The 22,624-nt window shown below is 36.2% G+C and overlaps 1 protein-coding gene and 1 pseudogene across 2 annotated transcripts in view; both read left to right on the forward strand.

Moving 5' to 3' along the window:
* Window positions 1-22,624, forward strand: part of KPNA3 (karyopherin subunit alpha 3) — a 119,345-nt gene that overhangs the window by 2,315 nt on the left and 94,406 nt on the right. The window lies entirely within an intron of this gene.
* LOC123807579 lies at window positions 20,455-21,227 on the forward strand (annotated as a pseudogene).

Here is a 22,624-nt window from a genome sequence, read left to right on the forward strand (position 1 = left end):
GTGAGAAATCTCCAGTGCAAAACTTCACAAACATTCGATCAATCACAGCACCTTCTCCATACACTGCAAAACCTTTTTTTTTGCATTTCAGTTGCGACTTTACCTTTCTTGAAACGATAAAGCATGATATGCTGAAAATGTTGAGTATTTTCTTCCATCTTCAGTATTAAAATGGCTGCACAAAAATTCACCAATTTTTTTTAATGCACACTGATATGACAGCTGTCACAATACAGTCTAACTAAATTGTTTTGAATGAAGTCAAAGACAGCTAAGCACAACTCAAGCCACCTTATGGAAAAAAACAAACAAACTTTTTGGCCAACCCTATAGGTACATGATAAATATTTGCCGATCACCAGAATGTAACCAGTGACTTCTAGATTCATGGCTGCTAACTAGGCATTTCAGCCTGAAAGTATTGGTCACCAACATTACATTTCCCAGGATACATTAGGGTACCTAAGGCATAAAATAACAGTTATTCAAATGAGGCTTTATGATACCTCATTTAATCCTTATAACAACTTTATGGCTAGGTAGAGCATTATCCCCACTTTCCAGGAAGAAAGTACTTAGATGAGGAAACTTAAGTGTGCTTAAGGAAACTCAAGTGCCTAGCCTGCACTAGGTCACAAAGTGGGTATGGACATTCATTCACTAATTGTCTATTTGGTATCTAACAATGTCAGGTCTTAGGGATACAAAAGGAAGTAAAATGCAGTCTGTATTTCAAGAAGTTTATAGTTTAATTGTAGTGAAAGGAAAGTAAACTGATAATTATAGTGTAGTACCTCAATATGTGTATTCTGAGAATGCATAAAATAAGAAGATCCTAAATTGGAGCTCAGCATTCCAGGGAGATGTTCTAGTTGATTCCTGTTGGATGAATGGGAGTAGACTCTGAAGGATTAAAGAAAGTTGTTCCGGAAAAGAGAGAGGGCAAGGAAGAGGCATTAGAGACTTGAGGGAGCAGTAATTGAAGTGTCCTGGGAGAATGTAGTAGGGTTGAGAGATGGGAGTGCAAGAGATGTGACTAAAGGGTAAACTTGGATTAAATCTGATCAAATGCCTTTGTTGTGGATTTAGGACAAGCCACTATATCTAATTTCGTCTTACCCATTAGAAACTATATACTACAACAGAGATGTGTGACTAAGTAGTTGTGATCATTAGGCTTTCAAAACAGTGAGATGCACTTTGATGAGATATCATTCCTGCCTTTCCAAGTATGGGATAGATGAAAGATAAAATATTATAAATTAAAGATAAAATACTCAGCTGATCTATAAATTAGATGCTAGGTGCAAGCATAAAATAAATATTTTCTAGAGAAAATAAAAGTGTAGAGTTATGCCAGGTAATTGTGAGTGGGGAGAGGTAACTTCATAGTCGTTTAGTCAGAAATGGCTTTATAGAAGAGAGGTTGTTGAAAATCCAAGTGAAAAAGAAGAGTGGGAAGAGATGAGACTGGTGTTCTGAGAATATGTCTGTGGCAAACAGTTGCTTGGAAACTTCTTGATACGGAGATCTGAAAGAATTTATTTCAGAGCAGAGTTAAAAGGTGTAATATGATTAGAATAATGGAAAAAGGTGACTGGCAGTAATGCCTAGAATTAATTCTGGAGTCATAGTGCTTTTATCCTTGGGTTGCCCACAATGGCTATGAATGCATCTCAACACAAAATCGTAGATTTATTTAAAATCTTTTTTTTTTTTTGCTCATCAGTTTTCATTATTATTTGTGTATTTAATGTGTGGCCAAAGAAAACTCTTCTTCCACTGTGGCCCAGAGAGGCCAAAAGGTTAGATACCTCTATATGAATTTCCCCAAAATTGAGACTGGGAATGGTCATGGTGATATCATGGAATAAGGATTTGCATCTTCTCCTCTTTTCCCTTTCTCTTCCTCTACTGTGTAAAGGTCATGGAAGACAAAGGGGATAAAGGTTATCCTGAAATTTACAGGTGAAAGTAAGGGAGGGAGTAATTATCACTGATAGGAGTTTGGAACTTGGGTTGGGGGAATACATTTTGGAGCTAAAACTAGGAAACACATAGTGAAAATAATTGCTTTTATTTGGTCTGAAATGTGTTTTAATACTAGACATTTTCACATAAGACATTGGTTCTTAGGCTTTTTCTTTTTTAAAAAATATTTAAAACTTTTAAAATATAGTTATAGAGTATACAAAACAAATGTTTAAGTTATAAGTCTTCACTTATAACTCAAACATTCAGGTAAATGCCATCCAGGTCAACTTTTCCTTGTACCTGTGTACCTCAAGGATGTAACATTTTCATCAGTAACAGTAACTAATAATAATTATTTTTAAGATCGTAACAGTTACTGCCTCTACAGTGTATCTGTGCCAGGTGCTTTATGTGTTATTTATTTAGTCTTTGTAACAATCCTGTGAAGTACATACTGTTACTGTCCACATTTACTGAGGAGGAAACTTGAGGCCTACAGTTCTTAACTAGCCCTAAATCACAGATATAAGTGGCAGAGCCTAGACTTATAGTGAAGTAGCATGATGCAAAAGCCAGAGCTCTTGCTCACTGTTCTGTACTGTTTCTCCACTGATTGGAGCCTAAGACTTAACCTGTGTGAAGCACATCTGGAAGTTAATTAATGGGGAAAATATTTAAGAAATCTTAAATATATCACAGAAATTCCTATTTTGTTTTAAAACTTTGCTAATAAAAATTTTTGACATTCTATTCATCATTTGTTTTATTTGCCTTTTTTTTCCTTTTTACTCTTGCAAACTTTCTAGTTAGTTGGTTTCAGTGAAAAAATAGTAACCTATATTCTTGGGCTTAACACAAACCTCATGCTTTAGTTTCTAAATATTACGTATTTTTATAAGTATTTTCACATTTGCAGATTCAACTAGTACTCTCTCTGGAACCTCTGTTTGTAGAGGGTACTATCTAATAGTTTAAACCTAAAACTCTTCACCTCCTTAATTTTTCTGTGTTAGTCATCTGATGAGCCCTTATATTTTTACCTTTGTTGCCAACCTTTCCACCAGTGCCCTAATTTAGGCCCCTGTTATTCTCACTCTTACAAGTATGATAGTGCACCTGTTTTTCCCTGTTTCTGGTATCTTCCTTCACCAGTGTATCTTGTGGATTGATTTTTCTGAAATCTTTTCATCTAACTTTCCTGGTAAGATCATTCCCACTGCCTTCAAGATAAAATTAAAACTCCTTAGCATGCCACACATAATTCCACCAAAGGTCCTATCTTTTCTACTTCACCTACCTTATATCTTCTTCCTTATATCTTCTTTGTTCTAGCCCGGATAAAGTATTTGAAGTTGGAAGTAACCAGTACAATTTCCTCTCCAGGCCTTTGTACATACTGTTTTCCTATATACCTTCTTTTGCTCTCTGTTAAGTGAGGCTCACTCTGGCAAACTCTTTCTCAATTCAGACTCCTTCATGTATATTTGGAACACCAAGAGGATAATTCTGCCAAATCATGCCATTCTAGTTCATAACTCATTGGAAGTTCTCTGTAGAGACTTTCCTGGTTGACCAATAACATACTTATCACTATCAGTTCCTTTTCTTTTCCTTCTCTCTAATGCTTTCCTCAGTAAATTTTCCTTTGCCTCTTTGGGATTAATTGCTGTGAGGTACAACAAATTCTATGTGTGTATACCTGTTAAAGTATGTTGGCTCTGTTAAGAAGCTCATGAGAGTGGAGACCTGGGGCTGTGTAATATGACAGATAATTTTGTGATCAGTATATAAAATTTATTAAGTACTCGTTGAGAAGGGAGACTAGTAATATACTTGAAAACACTCTACGTTTGGGAGTGAAAAACATAGTCTTCTTCTAAGATATCAATAGTTTCTTTTGGGGTTGACTCCATGGCAGTGATACTGTTGCCTAGCCCTCCTTTGACAGTATTTTCTGCTGTCATGTATTTCTGTAATATGAACTAACTCATGCTTGAATGGTAAAGAGGAATGATGTTACTTAATGCTAACATCATGTTGGTTCTTATTTTATTCTTACCAGCACATTAACTGTTTAGCATTCCCGAGTAACAGCAATTGAACACAAACAGTTGAAGTTAGACAGAAACACAGTTTAACACAGCAAGCCCAGGAGTGTGCACATTGTCCATTGACCCATGTTCTGCCTCTCGGCTTCATTTAACTATATGTTATGTATAAGGGTGCTTATTGCTTCAACTGTCTTGATGTATTCCTTCTTTCTTCCTGATTTTGCAGAACATGAAATTTTCAGAAATCTATATGTTGTATAGCAGATATACTATAATTATCTTTTCTTAAATGTATTAACAGCATATAATCTTTCCTGGTCCTTCTACCTGATTAATTACTGCTTTTAAGTTGGTTTTGCCAACTCTTATTCCTATCCATTAAGTATGGCCGTATCTTGGGATTCTATCTATGAATTTCCTATATACACCATTTTTCTTGCTCGTATCAGCAGCTTCTTTAGTTTTAACCATCATTTCAGAGGCAGTGGGGGAATTTAAATCTGTTTTAATCTCCTGAAAATTAATCACATGAGCATCACTTCACTTTATCAAGCTCAAAGTGTTTAAAGTTATGTTCTGCCTTCGTTTTTTTCTTTTTTCTGTTTATGGCATCATCAGTTTCACTGTGACCTGAACTTGAAACTTGAGAGGTTTCTTGGACTCCTTTCTCATCTTCCACATTCAGTCAGATGTTAGTCATGTAGCTTGAATCTGTGTTCAGCTTACTTACAGCTTTTGTTACCAGGCAGTTTAAAAGTTGCCTCCAAAGTGGTATTCTTCATTCAATTTATAAGATTTTTCAGTGACCCTAATTACCTGGTTCTGTCTCCAGGGTCAGCTTCCTTCCCCTAGCCTCCACAGCTCTTTAAGCTCTGGCAACACTGAACTACTTAGATGCTTATATGTAATCTAGAATCCTGCCCTTCCCTGTTTGCCAGTGCTATTTCTGTACTCATGGGCTATTTTGCTGACTGGAATATCCTTTTTGCCTCTTGTTGCCTGGCTAATTTCCTACCCCTCTTAATACTCAACTTTGGGTTTAACTCTTCTGAGAAATTTTTCTGAATCCCTTTCATACTCCCAGGTTGAATTTAGGTACACTTCTTCATTCCCGGAAGACCTCTGAGTATATATATCTTTCTCATTGTAGTTGTGATAATATATTTTTAGTATGTTTTACCTGTTTCTTCTACTACATTATGAGCTTTTTGAGGACAAAAACCTATATATCTCCATTGTTTACTTCCTGGTATAGTGGCTGGAACAAAGTAAGCACTAAAATATTTCTTGAATAAATATATCCATTATAGGTAGCACCAGCATAGTATTTTTCTAAAATATATTTTTGAACTGACACTTTTAATCTTTTAGTGCCTTTTCCTACTGCTTCCCATGTTGAGTCCAAACTTTCTATTATGATAGGTAAGTTATTAGGAGATAAAGACACATGCATAGGAAATTAATTTCTAAGTTTTCTTATTTTTAATCATAAAAATGTTCTAATATATAGAAAAAGTAGAGAGAATCATATATTGGTTCCATATGCATACCACTGAGATTTAGTAAGTAACAATTTGCTGTATTGGCTTCATCATTTGTCTGTACATAGCACATGTGGCATTTACAGTAAGACTTAAGGCTGCTTCTATAAAAAATAAGAATATATTCTTGCATAAATACCACATCACCCTGACACAATTAACAATTTCCTAATAACATCTGATCCAGTCCATATTTCAGTTTCCTCAGGTTTTGTTTTTTTGTTTGTTTGTTTGTTTGTTTGTTTGTTTGTTTTTACATTTGATCTAAATAAGATCATGTCACATTTGACTCCTCTAATCTAGAACAGGCTTTGCTCTCCTTTTTTTTTATTATGGTAAAATATATAACATAAGAGTTACCATTTTAGACATTTTAAGTGTACAGTTCTGTGGCGTTAAGTACATTTTCATTGTTGTGTAACCATCATCACTATCTATTTACAGAACTATTTCATCTTCTCCAACTGAAACTCCATCTCTGTTAAACAGTAACTGCATTCTCTTCCTCCCCAATCCCTCCAACCTCTGGCAACTTCCCTTATACTTTTTGTCTTTATGAATTTAACTACTCTAGGAACCTCATATAATATTTGTCTTTTTGTAATTGGCTCATTTCACTTACCATAATGTCTTCAAGTTTTATCCATGTTGTAGCATGGGTCAACATATCCTTTGTATGGCTGAACCATATTCTATGGTGTGTATATACCACATTTTGTTTATCTATTCATTCTTTGATGTATACTTGGGTTACTTGCACCTTTTGGCTATTGTCTCCTACCATTTTTTAGATGCCATCAATTTGTGAAAAAATGACGTCAGTTTTCTTAAATTAAGTTGAACCACACAAAATTGCCATTTTTTGAAGTTCAAAACAGCCAAGGACTGGCAATCTGAAATAGTTTGCCCAAATAGAAAGTACTCATTACCGGATTTGTCTGTTTCTTTGTGGTGTGTCTTCACTTGTTTATCCTATTTTATATTACCATCTGCATTTTCTGTAAACTGGAGGTTATTTTAAAGACTGGATTATCTTCAGTTTAAGCATTTTTGATTTAAAAAAATACTTCAATTGGTGATGCTGTGTACTTCAGAATATTCACCAGTAGTGCTGCTAAGATTGGTCAGAGAGTTCAGATGATAAAAAATAGTTTAATGTCATGATGTCAAAGTTACTAAATTTGGTGAAGTGAATTTTAGTTATTTGGATGAGATGTGATAGAGAATGGATAACATTTGAAGTCAGAAAAGTAATCTGACTTCTTGGTTCCAGTAAAGGTTTCAGAAGTGTATGTAGGAAATGTAACTTCAAAGGCAATGGCATTCTCTTTCCATGACTGACACCATTCCTAAATTGACTTTTTGTTTTCTTAACATAAGATTTGGCTAATATTCTCATTTCTAAGTCTCTATTCCTTTACTTTGCAGATAAGGCAACATTAAGAATATAAAGAGGATGTAGCTATACTTTGTGGAAGTGTTTTATTAAGAATAATTTTCTTAATAAAGAAAAGGTTATCCTAGGCTGTTAGAGCCTAGGCTGTTAGAGCCTAGGATACCAACAGTAACAACTAAAATATGGTCAAAATAAATCATAACTATGTTTACTTGAAAGTAGTCATTTTAAGTGGTTGAGTTTTCAGAGTTATAAGTTTGTTTTTATAACAAATTTTATTTTGAAATACCAGTATTTCTGAAAATGCCCTTTACATTTCTCTGCCTTCTTAAATAGTATATAATTTAGCAAATAATGGAATTATATTCTATTTAAGAAAAGAAACATCGTTATGCATATGGATATTGGCTTTTGCTTTTACTTAAGTGATGCCTTCAAGATCTTAGATTTGTCAGAATTTTGTTCTTAATTTCTATGCTTGTGGAGTTTTTGCTCTTCATAATTTTTTGGCCTGTCCCTCCCTTTCTCTTAGTCTGTCAGCTTTCTCTTATTACTGTCCTTATGTTTACTTATAGCTCCTCTTTCCTTTTAATTTGATGCTTTATATATCCTTGTATCTTTGATAACAGATTTACTAAATACTTATTTAGCATTTGCTGTGTGCCAGGAAGGCATCGTTTATGCCAAAGATTATAAATATGAATAATATTGTCCTTCCTCTAGGAAAGTCCATTTTAGTGAGAGAGACTGATACATAAGCATGTACTACTTTGTGTACAGCATAAGTTCTATGATATAGGTACATGATTTGCACAGTACTGTAAGAGCTTGGAGAAAAGGAGTGGCTAAATATACCTGGGGAATTTGGTTACACAGATCATATTTGAGGTAGGTCTTGAAGGATGTGTAGGAGTTTGCCAAGACAGAAAGAAAAATAACATGAATAATAGTGTATATGTCATGGAGTCTTTTTTTTTTTTTTGCTTTTTATGGAGTTTATTGGGGTGACACTGGTTAACAAAATTATACAGTTTCAGGTGCACACTTCTATAGCACATTATCTGTACACTGTAGGGTATTTTCACCACCCCAAGTCAAGTCTCTGTCCATCACTATTTATCCCCCTATACTTTCCTCCGCCTCCCACCACCACACCTTGCACCCCTGGGCCCTGGCAGTCACCACACTGTTGTCAGTGTCCATGAGTTTTTCCTTTTTTTTTTTGTCTTTTTTGCTCAGTACTTCCACAACCCTAGCCACATCACCCCTAGTTGTCAGCCTGCTGTCTGTCTATAAATCTGTCACAATTTTGCTTGTTACTTCATTTTGTACATTAGATTCCACATATGAATGATATCATGGTACTTTCATGGTGTGTTCAAGCAACAGTTAGTATGGCGACATTAAATCCACTCTCCCTTATGGAAATAGCATTCTGATTTGGTCTTTGGAAGCTGCTTTTCTGCCATTGCATATCTCTTAGTGGGATTTTTAATCTTAGTGTTCCAAAGGTGGTACTGTGAAGAAATCTTCCATTAAATCCTGACACCTAGATCTGTGGAGTTGCTTTCATCCTGATTTTTTCATAGATCTGATTCTTCAGCTTTTCCTTTGGTTCTTTGAATTGCTCTGTATTCTTCCAATAGATCTTCCTGCCCCTCCTATTGTTTCTTAAATTAATTGAACTATGTTTTATTTCTTGCAACAGAACTCAGAGATGATTAATTATCCTCTTTTGCCCAGGAGTGAGGGAGTTCTCAGGACACAGGACTTTCAGGGCCCAAATCAGGAAGTCCTGGGCAAACCTTAATAAGTTGGTCACTATACTCTAATTGAAACAGTTTGGGCCCTGGCTGGTGTGGGTCAATAGATTGAGTACACACCTGCAAACCAAAGGGTCACCAGTTTGATTCCCAGTCAGAGCACGTGCCTGGGTTGTAGGCCAGGTCTCTAGTAGGAAGTGAGTGAGAGGCAACCACATACTCATGTTTCTTTCCTTCTCTTCCTTCCTCTCTCTCTAAAAATAAATAAATAAACAAACATTTTTTTAAAAAGAAGCAATTTGGGAGTAAAGATAATGAGTTTGGGGAATCAAATATTCACAAGGAAGTATTTGGTATACAGCTGAGAATAATATGTGTAGAACTAGTTTGTTTTAGTTATTTTACTCAGCAGTTATTTGAATCCTGAGTCAAGTGTGAGGTGTAAAACAATGAAAATAACAACCAATAATTGTTGAGCACTTACTATATGCAAGGCACTCTGCTGATAAGAATGTTAAATAATTCTCATAAAACTGCCATTATACAGAAGAAGAAAATGAGTTAAGTAATTTGCTTATTAAAAACATACAGCTAGGAAGAGGCAGAACTGTCATTTCATGTTAGATTTCCTACCTTTAAGTCCTGTGCTTCTTTTTTTATAAAGATTTTTAAAATTTATTTTTCAAGAGAGGGAAAGGGAGAGACAGAGAAGGAAAGAAACATCTATCAGTTGCCTCTCATATGCCCCCAACCAGGGACTTGGCCTGTAACTCAGGCATGTGCTCTGACTGGGAATCAAACCGAATAAAAGCAATGACCTCTTGGTTTGTGGGACAATGTCCAACCTGCTGAGCCATACCAGTCATGTGTGCTCTTAATAACCATTATACTCACCATTATACTATTAAACCCTGTGCTCTTAATAACCATTATACTAACTCTGCCTCAGGGTCCCTGCTCAAGGATTGGCTAGACTAGTAAAAAAAAAAATGATGTGAAAGCAAATGTAGAGAGTAGAGTGGGCACATAGGGAAAGATTCAATGTGGGGGAGTCAGGGAAGGCTTTGTGGAGATGACCGTGCTTAAGTCAAAACTAGGAAAAACTAGAAAAATGTCTAGTAAGTCTTGGGTGGTCCTGTAAGTAAGAGGCAACATGGTATGTTCTGGGAAACTAAAGTATTTCAGTAAAAATAATTCAGAAAGTTGGATAGAATAGGCAGGGGCCAGATTGTGAAAAATCTCTTCTGTGGGTAAAAGTTTAAATAGGGAAGTGGGTTTTGTGCATTTAGGACTATTGCTTTGGTTACACTAAAAAAAATTGGATAGGTGAGAGTGAGAAGAGACCTTGGAAAGCACAGAAAACTCCGGGATCGCACAACTGATGGTCTGACTAACAGTACTGGCATTGGGGTCCAAAGCCAGGAAAAGTTATTAGGACCATTTATTTGGTATATTGTACTTTATAGAACAGAAATTAGCAAACTTTTTCTGTAAGAGGCTATAATATTTTTAAAAGACTAAATATTTTAGGCTTTGAGAGCTATACTGCTTATGTCACAACAACTCAACTCTGCTGTGAGCATGAAAGCAGTCATAGACAATACACAAACAAATGGGTGCCACTGTTTCAGTAAGCTTTATTTACAAAATCAAGTGGAAGTTTAGCTAGATTTGGCTTGCATGCTGGATTTGGCTCAGTCCATAGTTTGCTTACCGCTGTTTTAGGATGATGGAGAGATTAGTGAAGATTTGGAAAATAGTTCAAGCAATGATGAGAACAATTAGGATGATAATATAAATGAGGGCTCTATAGGAATAAGAAAAGAGGTCTAGGGGTTGCCTCTCACATCATTTTGGGGGACTAGTGGAAATTCCACTGAAGAATGAGCCTTTAGGAAGCTTAGAGCAAAGTGGTATATGAGAATTTAGGGTGGAAGAGTTTTCTGAAGGAAGGGCAGTAGTTGAAATATCAAATACTGCAGAGAGGAAAGGTATGAAGACCTGAAATAAGCCATTCATTGAATTTGGCAATTGGGGGTCATTGAGAAATGGAAGACCCAGAAAGTAGTAGTACCTGGGAGCTAGAATATGGTGGAGTAAGTAGTAAATTGAACCAATCAGTGAAAACTCAATTTAAAAATCTGTAGTTATAGGAAGGAGGGAGTACTGGTTAGCTTGAGGAGGAGATAGGGTTAAAAGAAGGCTTTTTTTGTTTCTTATTTCTTTAAAAGTATAGGATTAACTACTGTTCGTAGGCTAAATTGAAGAAACCAGAACAAAAGAGATTTAAGGTCCTGGCTAGGAACAGAATAAGTAATTGAGACAAGGGTAAGTGAGGAGCTGTTAGTGAGGTGAAGTGAGAGATAAAAGTTGTGGTTAGTTTTTGAAGGAGCCTCAGGTGGAAAAGGCTTGGAGAAGTGCAGACAGATGAGAGAATGGGCAAGTGAAACAGATTATGTTTAATTATGTCTCCATTTATTAGTTTTACTTGCACTTGTTCTACTTTTATTTAAAAGTTAAAAATATTTTAAAGCCCTGGCTGGTGTAGCTCAGTGGATTGAGCGCGGGCTGGGAACCAAAGTGTCCCAGGTTCGATTTCCAGCCAGGGTACATTCCTGGGTTGCAGGCCATAACTCCCAGCAACCACACATTGATGTTTCTCTCTCTCTCTATCTCCCTCCCTTCCCTCCCTAAAAATAAATAAATAAAATCTTTAAAAAAACATTAAAATATATTTTAAAAGGAAAGAGATGAAAATACAAGTCATGATTCTAAATAAGGTAATTTCAGTATTAATATATATATATTTATGAGTTTTAGGGAGAATGTTTATAAACTAGTAATTTCCAAGTAAGACTATCATAGCTTGTAATGACAAAATGCAGCCCAACTCCTATATGAGAATAAATTCTTATTGACTAAATCCTTCATAGGAGTGACAATAATTTAAGATGCTCCCTCACTCCCCATGCACAATTTAAAAGTACTGTCATAGACTATGGCTGGTAGCAATAGTGTGGTTTTTAGTTATATGTTGAGTTCTGGGAATATTGGTTTTGCTTGGAATAAAGAAATTGCTACTTGGCTGTTAAAGTTCTGTTTTGGCTGGACATTTGCTTTTGTTTTCTAAATTTTGTGAGTGGGCTACTATGAACATTTTTATGTATCTTTTTAAGCGAAACTTTGGAAAAGTGGGATTTTTTTGAGAGATTTGGAGCTAATTTAATCCAGTTTTGGAATACAGAAGGAGAAAATGCATGGGTTTATAGGCTGTGATTATGATTTCTGCCTTCAAGGGGCATTTAATCTACTGGGGTTTGCATTTTTCCTTTTGTTTTTGGGTTTTTTTTAACAAACATTGCTAACTGAATTCGAAAATTCAAATAGACTTGCAAGGGACCACCTAATAGCCAAACCAATCTTGCAAAAAAGAGTTGGAGAACTCATACTTAGCAATTTCAAAACTTTCTACAAATCAACAGTAATCAAGACTGTACAGTACTGGCATAAGAACAGACATATAGACAAATTGAATAGACTTGAGAGTCTAGAAATAAGTTCTCATATTTGCAATTGATTTTTTTTGTAGGTCAACTGATTTTCAATAAAGGTGCCAAGACAGTGCAACAGGGCAAGAATAGTCTTTTTAATAAGTGGTGCTGGGATGACTGAATATTCACGTGTGAACAATATTGGACATCTCCATACAAAGTTGATCCAAGACTTAAATACAAGAACTAAAACTATAAAAGTTGCAGAATAAAACAGAGGTGTAGATCTTCATAACCTCAGATTAGGCAGTGTTTTCTTAGTATGACCCTAAAAGCACAGGTAACAAAAGAAAATATCTAAATTGGACTTCATCAAAATTAAAATATTTTGTGTTTCAAAAGATGTCACCAAGAAAGTGCAAAGACCACCTACAAATGGAAGCAGATATTTGCAAATCATATATCGCATAAGGGATTTGTGTCTAGTATATATAAAGAACTCCTACAATTGGACAGTAAAAAGATAAATTATTCAATTTAAAAATGGGCAAAGGGCTTGAGCAGATAACTCTCTAAAGAAATTATACAAATGGTCAATAAGCACATGAAAAGATCTTCAGCATTATTGATCAGTAGGGTAATGCAGATCAAAAGGAAAATGAGACATCACTTTATATCTACAAACAAACGTAAATAATAACAAGCGTTGGGAAGGATATATAGAAACTGGAACCTTCATACAGTTCTGGTGGGATTATAAAGTAGAACAGCCACTTTGGAAGTTCTTCCATATATTAATCATAGAGTTGCCATTTGACCCAGCAATTTTACTCCTATATATATACATACCCAAGAGATATGAAAACATGTACACAAATGTTTATAGTAGCTTAGTTCATATCAGCCCAAAAGTGGAAACAACCCAAGTATCCATCAGTTGATGAATGGAAAAATAAAATGTGGTAAGTCAATACAGTTTGACCCTTGAACAATGCAGGGGATAATGGGTGCCAATACCCAACACAATCAATAGTTCATGTATAACTTTTGACTTCCCAAAACCTAGTTATCCTTAGGTACCTGTAGGGGATTGTTTCCAGGACTCCTTCACTCCACAGTGGAAACCAAAATTTGAGGATGCTCAAGTATCTTATATAAAGTGGTGTAAATCAACGCATATAGTTGGCCTTCTGTATCTTCACATTCCCAACCACGGTGGAAAATACTATTTTTAATTTGTACTTGGTTGAACCCGTAAGTGTGAAACCCAGGGATACAGAGGGATATAGAGAGCTGACTATATATTTATTGGGGGAAAAATTCACATTTAAGTAGACACACGCAGTTTAAACCCATGTTGTTTAAGGGTCAAGTGTATGACTCAATTAAAAAGAAACGAAGTACTGATAAATGCTACAACATGGATGAATCTCAAAAACATGCTGAGTAAAGAAGCCAGACAAAAAAGGCCACATGATTATGAATCCATTTATAAGAAATATCCAGGAAGTCATATCCATAGATATAAAAAGTAGATTAGTGATTGCCAGGGGATGTGGAGTAGAGCTACACAGAAATAAAGGCTATGTGATTTATTTTTGTGGTGATGAAAATGTCCTACAATATTTAGATGCACAACTCACAAAACCTACTGAATTTACACTTTAAAAGGTTGAGTTTTATGGTATGTAAATTATATATGAGTAATACTGTTATTAAAAGACAAAATAAATTGCACCTAATACTAGCACAAATTACATAACGAAAGTATTTTCAGAATGGAAAACTATGTAATAAGAGTAGCATGGAGTTCTGGCTTCTAGTCATAATGCAGTACTTTAGACAGAATTACATAAGAAGTGTAATATCTGGACAAAGTATACTAAATTTTTCATTTAAAGGCACTGGAGAATGATAAAAAAAAAACAGAAACTGGAGTGGGGCCTATTCTAATTACTGTCTGATACAATTTACAAGTTTTGTCTGAGTGTATTTGCAATTCTCCCACTTCTGGGTACAGAATACTATAGCCTTATTGGCTTGCTTATCAGAGTACAGAGTTCCAGACTGACAGAGTAGCCAGAAATTTAGGGGAGAAATCCTGGGAAGATTAGGAGTAGAGAGTGAGTCTTAAAATTTGCAATAAACTCTACCCAAATGTTTGGCAGTCTGCTATCATATGCATGAACTGGTCGTGGTGGTGGTGGTGGTATGTGTGTGTGTTTAAAATTCCTTTAAATTTTTAAAGGGAATCTCATTGTGAAGTTATTTATGAAGTGAAAAATCTCACATCTCTCCTCACTTTTTAAAAATTCTAGTTGCTATCTACAACTATGGATGCAATGAAATTTTCTGTCTGCAGTGGAATTGGAATCTATATTTTTTTAAAGAGGTAAAACAGGTTTTAATTTTTTGATATTAGGTTTACTGTTAAACTTTCCTACCACTGTTATATTTTTTAAACTGTAGCTAGCAGACCAGTGGGACTTTTAGAGAAGGAGCTTTAAAGTTTCTTATTCATTCTTTTAAAAAAATTAATTTTACCCTGGCTGGCGTAGCTCAGTGGATTGAGCTCGGGCTGTGAACCAATGTGTCGCAGGTTCATTTCCCAGTCAGGGTACATGCCTGGGTTGCAGGCCATGACCCCCAGCATGGGGGTACACTGATGTTTCTCTCTCTCTCTCTCTTTCTCCCTCCCTTCCCTCTCTAAAAAATAAATAAATAAAATCTTAAAAAAAACTGTAACCAGATAAACTGCTTAAAAAATTAATTTTAAAATTTATTTATTATTTTTAAACGCTTATTGATTTTAGAGAGGGGAAGGGAGGAAGAAAGAGAGGTAGAGAAACATCAAAACAGGAGAGTAACATCAGTCAGTTGCCTTTCGTACATGCCCTAGCCAGGAACAAACAGCAACCGAGGCATGTGCCCTGACCAGGAATCAAACCTGTGACCTCTCAGCTTGTGGGACAGCACCCAGGCAACTGAGCCACACCAGCCATGGCAAAGTTTTCTATTCATTCTTAATTTCCCATACTAGACAATACCTTTTAAATAAAAATATTGCTTGTGTCCCAGAGGTGAATCCATTCAAATAGCAAATTTAATATAATTAATGTTCTGATATTGACATTCTAAGTTGTTTGTCTTTTGAAAGAGCATTATGGGTAAATTTCAAACTCATAAGCTGTGGGTCTTTGTGGAAAAAAAAAGTGACTTAAGAAATGTCATCTCTTTTTGGAAATTCCTCTAACACTCTCAGGCAGAGAACTAGTTGGTGCTTCCAGTGATTACACCCAATTTAACACATATTTAAAGGTTAGAAAAGATTAAGAACATACTGTAAACAACACTGGCCTAAATTGGAATATGTTTTTTAATGGTTGGATAAAATGTAGAATTCATGGTTCCCATGTAGCTAGAGAGCTCTTTTTGGTCTGCATTCCACCTGGAAGTTGTTCTCATCCTACTATACAAGGAAGAGGCTATTAATGGCCTTCCATTATTAAACTCAGTGGACAGGAGAAGTAATAGAATTTAAAATTGGAAATGCAGATTACAATTTGTAGAAAAGGAGTATGAACATTGAATGACTACCTGCTTTGTGATACAAATTGTGCTAGGTGCTGCTGTTACTGTTTGTCTCATTTAATTCTCAGAACCACTTTTTGAGGTAGTTTAATATCCCTACAGATAGGGTAAAAACAATAGGTGAAGCAAGATCAATGAGGAAAATGATGAGCTCAGTTTTGAATATGTTAGAAACTTGGGGCATTTTCTGGGAAGCAATCCAGAAGACTCTTCAGCTCAGGAGAGAGATCCAGGCTGAAATTACCAGGGTTGTTAGACTTGCAGAAGATACCAAAATGTGTTTATTTACAAATATAGGAGTTTATTTAAAGGATGCTGGCTGAAGGGAGCTATAGTTGAAGAGATGATTCAGTCTGACATTTGAAAGTTACTGTCCACATTGGCTGCCTTTTCTTCTCAGAAACTAAGCTTCCTTACAAATGTCTTTCCTTCCCACATCACACATCTTACTCATTTTTATGTGTAGCAGCTTAAAATTTTTTTTAGTTGTGCTCATAGACTATAATCAGCTGGTGTGGATAATCCTTTAACTCCATTTTTAACTAATTTGACATTTTTTTTGAAAGTTTATCTTTGATTGAAGTCTTCACATATGGTTAGTTGTACTCTTGTAAGTAATAGTGTATCATAAAAAGGAATAGTTCATTAATAAGACTATGATGCTGGCATAAGGCATATACAACAATGGAATAGAATTGAGAGTCCAGAAATAAATTTTTACATTTATAGTAAATTGATTTATGACAAGGGTGCCAAAACAATTCAGGGGAAAAAAAATGGTCTTCTTAATAAATGGTGTTGGGACAACTGAACTGGATATTTTCATGCAAAGGAATGAAGTTGGGCCTGTACCATACACTACATAAAATTAACTCAAATGCATCAAAAAACTAAATGTAAGAGCTAACATATTGAAAACTCTAGGAGAAAAAAACAGGTGTAAATCTTTGTGACCTTGGAGTAAGAAATAGTTCTTGGCAAAAATGGCAAAAGCACAAGCATACACATGAAAATAGATAAATGGGATATCATTCAAAATGAAAATGTGCTTCAAAGGACATCATCAAGAAAGTGAAAAGAAACTCACAGAATGAAAGGAAGTACCGTATTTCCAAATCATATCTGATAAGGGACTTGTATTGAGAATATATAAAGAACTCTTAAAACTCAATAATAAAAAGACAACTCAATTGAAAAATGGGCAATGGATTTGAAAGACATTTCTTTTCAAGGAAAGAAAATAAGCAGCTAGTATAAGCACATGGAAAGATGCTAAACATCATTGGTCATTATCGAAATGCAAATCAAACTACAATGAGACTTCCAGCCAAGGTGGAGGCATAAGTATTATACACTTTGTGTCCTCATGCAACCAAAAGGACAGTGACAAATTTAAAAACAAAAAATAACCAGACCTGCCAAAATATTGAACTGTATTAAGTCGACAACCAACGAGTTAAAGGAGAAACATTCATCCAGACCAGTAGGAGGGCTGAAGATGGGCAGCTAGGGTGCAGAGGACTTGGGACAAGGTGGCAGGTAGAGGACTGAGGCAACTGAGGCAGTGGCTGGCAGACTGGGCAAGGCGGCATCTGGTGGAGTGGGCAGTCACACATTTGCATGCAGATAAACTGGAAGGAACAACTGGGAAACAAGACAGACCATGCAACCCAGGGTTCCTGCTCAGGGAAATATAGCCTCAAAACCTCTGACTGTAAAAACTGGGGTGTTGCGGCAGTGAGAGAAACTCCCAGCCTCACAGGAGACTTCATTGGAGAGATCCACAGGGTCCTAGAACATATACAAACCCACCCACCCAGGAATCAGCACCAGAAGGCTGCAATTTACTTGTGGGCGGGGTAAGTGACTGAAAGACAGCCAAGAGCTAAGCAAGAGGCATTGTTCCCCACTGACCCCTCCCCTACATACAGAGCATACAGAGCCAGAATGCAGCAACAGTGGGTTGTCCCGCCCTGGTGAATACATGAGGCTCTGCACCTTGCATCATAACAGGCCTGCCGAGACAAAGAAATATGGCCCAAGTGAAAGAACAAATCAAAGCCCCCAAAATAGAACTAAGCATTGAAGAGATAGCCAACCTATCAGATGCAGAGTTCAAAACACTAGTAACCAGGATGCTCACAGAAATAGTTGAGTATGGATGCAAAATAGAGGAAAAAGTGAAGGCTATACAAAGTGAAATAAAGGAAAATGTATAGGGAACCAACAGTGAAGGGAAGGAAATGGGAACTCAAATCAGCAATTTGGAGCAGAAGGAAGAAATAAACCTTAAATGCAGAACAGAATGAAGAAACAAGAAATCAAAAAAATGAGGAGAGGCTTAGGAAACTCTGGGACAACTTTAAATGTTCCAACATCCTAATCGTAGGGGTGTCAGAGAGAGAAGAGGAAGAGCAAGAAGTTGAGAACTTATTTGAAAAACAATGAAGGAGAACTTCTCCAATATGGCAAAGAAAATAGACTTCCAGGAAGTCCAGGAAGCTCGAGTCCCAAAGAAGTTACATCCAAGGAAGTACACACTAAGGCACATGATAACTACATTACCCAAGATTAAAGATAAGGAATTTTAAAAGCAGCAAAAGAGAAGAGGGCAGTTATGAACAAAGAAGTTCCCATAAGACTATCAGCTGATTTCTCAAAAGAAACTTTGCAGGCCAAGAAGGGGCTGGAAAGAGGTATTCAAAGCCATTAAAGGGAAGGGCCTACATCCAAGATTATTCTATCCAGCAAAGGTATCTTTGAGAATGAAAGGGCAGATAAAGTGCTTCCCAGATAAGGTCAAGTTAAAGGAGTTCATCATTTCCAAGCCCTTATTATATGAAATGTTAAAGGGACTTATCTATGAAAAAGAAGATGATCAAAAGCATGAACAGTTAAATGGCAACAAACTTACAGCTATCAATACCGAACCTAAAACAAAAACAAAAATGCACTCAGCAACTAGAACAGGAGCAGAGTCACAGAAACGGAGATCACACAGAGGGTTATCAGCAGGGAGGGGTGGGGGGGAATGGGTGAAAAGGTACAGGGGATAAGAAGCACAAATGGTAGGTACAAAATAGACAGGGGGAGGTTAAGAATAGTATAGGAAATGGAGAAGCGAAAGAACTTACATGTTATGAACCATGGATATGAACTGAGGTGGAGGGATGCTGGTGGGCAGGGGCATACAGGTTGGAGGGCAATAAAGGGTAGTAAAAAATGGGACAACTGTTACAGCATAATCAATAAATCATAATTAAAAAACCTTCAGTGAGACACCCCTTCAGGAAACCCACTAGGATGGCTAAAATAAAAGAGAATAACAAGTGTTAGTGAGGATGTATGTGGCAAAATTAAAACACCCATCATTGTTGGTGGAATTGTAAAATAGTATAGCCACTTGGGAAAACAGTTTGGCAGCCTCAAAAGGTTAAACATTGAGTTATCAAATAACTCAATATTTCCAATCCTAGTTATATACTGAAAAGAAATAAAAGATTATACCCACAAAAACTTATTCATAGTAATATTATTTATAATAGTCAAAAAGTAGAAACAATCCAGATATTAGTCATCTGATGAATGGATAAGCAAAATGTGGAATATCTTTACAATGGAGTATTATTCAATAAAAATGAATGACATATGATAAAAGATAACATGGCTGAACCTTGAAAACATTGTGCTAAGGCTATACAGTCACAAAAAAACACATACTGTGTGATCCCATTTATATGACTTCAGAAGAGGCAAATCTAGGGAGACAAAAAGTAGATGAGAGGTTTCATAGGCTGAGGTGAGATCATGGCTAGAGTGGGGGAGAGGTAATTACTAAAGAATTCAAGCTTCCTTTTTGTAGTGATGAAAATATTCTGAAATTGATTTTGATGATTGCATATCTCTGAATATACTAAAAACTATTGAATGGATGAGCTGTGAGTGGCATGTGAATCATGCCTCAAAGCTGTTATAATACTGAAAAAATTAAAAGAGTAATCATTCCACTGGGATGTATTGACTTATTGCAGCCAAATTTATGTACAGGTAGGCAAAACAATGTACTATACTATTTTAAATGCCAGGTACCAATATTTCCCTATATTTAAAGATTAACTAGATGTTAATATAAATGTATTGTTTGCAACTTTATTGAAAAGTTACACATCATCTGAATATTTCAGAATTCATCAGAAACAAATCAAATGATCCAGTTTCTAATATGTAGTTTGTAATTGAAGCCATGGAAATATATGTAATATCCTAGAAAGTGTTGTAGAGTGAGAAATGAATAGGCCTGTAGGGCTGTAGACAGAACATATGGAAGAACAACATGGATGGATGAAGGGAGAAGGCCAAGGAGGATGGTATTATGGAAGTCAAGTAGGTGAGAATGAATGGTTAACTGCTCTCCTGTACGGACGCCACATAAGGACTGTGTTCCATGAATAGAAGGTTCAGGTGATCTTGGCAAGAGCAGTGTCAATGGAATTTTGGGTTGGAGTGGGCCAAATGAATGGAAATGAAGACAGTGTAGACTATTCTTTCAAGGATTTTGGCTAAGGGTAAGAAGATGATGTGCAGTGGAATGAGAAGGTGCCCCAGGACTGCCCAGGGTGCACTTGAGATAGTACCTCTAATGAAACCATGACCAGATGGGCATGAGTTACTACCACACATAACAAAAGACCCTTGCCTATGATATCTTGGGAGTATATGAAGAAGGGGTCTTTTGAGCTTCTTGAAGCCAAAACAACTTGAAGCCAATAGATTGTCCCTTAAAAATGATGCACCCCAAGCAAAACAAAAAGAAAAAGGAGTGCTTAAATGAAGTTATGAATGGATTCATGGCACACCTAAGACAGGACTCACAGAAGGTTCACAATGGGGAGATAATAGCAACAGACAGTCAGGAAATAAGGGAAGAAATTAAAGAAAAATAATCACAGGGAAGGGAGACAATAAAAAAGACCAGCAGCAAAGAAAAATACAGCAATGTATTTTCATTGTGGAAAACCTGGCCATGGGATTGCAGATTGCCCATCCATCCTTGAGAATCAAGATATGGACACTGAAATATGTTATTGATGTGGATCTACAGAGCACAAAATAAACAAGCGCAAGGCTAAAGTAGACCCAGCTCTTGGTGAATTTTCTTTTGCAAAATGTTTTGTTTGTGGGGAAATGGGACACCTGTCCAGATCTTGCCCTGATAATCCCAAAAGAGTCTATCTTGATGATGGTTGCAGCAGACTTTGTGGCTCTGTGGAACATTTTAAGAAAGATTGCTCTCAAAGTCATAATTTACATTAAATGGTTAGAGTTGCTCTGTGTGAATGAGTGTGGACTATGAAGAAATTTTGGATGTGCCTAAGCCACAGAAACCCAAAACAAAGATACCTACTGTTGTTAATTTTTGATAAAGATTAGTACTGTTATCAGTTACTACTTTGTTGTTACATTCTGATCTGGGCTCTGTTGGAGAGGCCTGTGTTGTATACATCAGCATGATCTGGGTGTGGTCAAATACAATAGTTTCCTGAGTTCTGTCCATCAAAGAGTACTTCTGTGTGGAAAAAAATCACTAAAGTATAAGATGTTTGAATTGGATTCTTTAAAAGAACTTTTTAAACAGAACTTAGGTGTAAGTGGTTATTTACCTAATCATAACAGTCATCTTTTTCTTTTTAAAAAATGTATTTTATTGATTATGCTATTACAGTTGTCCCATTTTTTCACCCTTTATTCCCCTGTGTCCTGCACTGTCTCCCTACCAGCATTAGTTCATGTCCATAGGTCCTACATGTAAGTTCTTTGGCTTCTTTATTTCCTGTACTATTCTTAACCTCCCCCTGTCTATTTTCTACCCTACATTTATGCTACTTATTCCCTGTACCTTTTACCCCTTCTCTCTCTCTCCTTCCCTGCTGATAACCCTCCAAGTGATCTCTATTTCTGTGATTCTGTTCCTGCTCTAGTTGTTCACTGGGTGTGTCTTGTTTTGTTTTTTAGATTTAGTTATTGATGGTTGTTTATCATTTTACTGTTCATACTTTTTGGTCATCATCTTTTTCTTAGACCCCTAAATATTTAAGTCCCTTCAATATTTCATATAATAAGGGCTTGGAAATGATGAATTCTTTTAACTTGACTTTATTTGGGAAGCACTTTATCTGCCCTTCCATTCTCAGTGATAGCTTTGCTGGAAAGAGTAATCTAGGTTGTAGGTCTTGCCTTTCATGTCTTTGAATACTTCTTTCCAGCCCCTTCTTGCCTGGAAGGTTTCTTTTGAGAAATCAGCTGATAGTCTTATGGGAACTCCTTTGTAGGTAATTGTCCCCTTCTCTCTTGCTGCTTTTAAGAGTCTCTCCTTATCTCTAATCTTGGGGAATGTAATTGTCACATGCCTTGGTGTGTGCTTTCTTGGGTTCAACTTTCTTGGGACTCTCTGAGCTTCTTGGACTTCCTGGAAGTCTATTTCCTTTGCCATATTGGAGAAGTTCTCCATTATTTTTCAAATAAGTTTTCAACTTCTTGCTCTTCCTCTTCTCTTTCTGACACCCCTATGATACGGATGCTGGAACATTTAAAGTTGTCCCAGAGTTTCCTAAGCCTTTCCTTATTTTTTTGATTTCTTGTTTCTTCATTCTGTTCTGCGTTTAAGGTTTATTTCTTCCTTCTGGTTGAATCAGTTGATTTGAGTCCCAGTTTCCTTTTTTTCTCTTTTGGTTCCCTGTCTGTTTTTCTTTGTTTCACTTTGATCGTCTTCAGTTTTTCCTCTATTTTGCATCCATACTCAACCATTTCTGTGAGCATC

The sequence above is a fragment of the Phyllostomus hastatus genome, unplaced genomic scaffold (genome assembly GCF_019186645.2).
Source record: "Phyllostomus hastatus isolate PE091 unplaced genomic scaffold, TTU_PhHast_1.1 phas_scaffold_46, whole genome shotgun sequence".
NCBI lineage: Eukaryota > Metazoa > Chordata > Mammalia > Chiroptera > Phyllostomidae > Phyllostomus > Phyllostomus hastatus.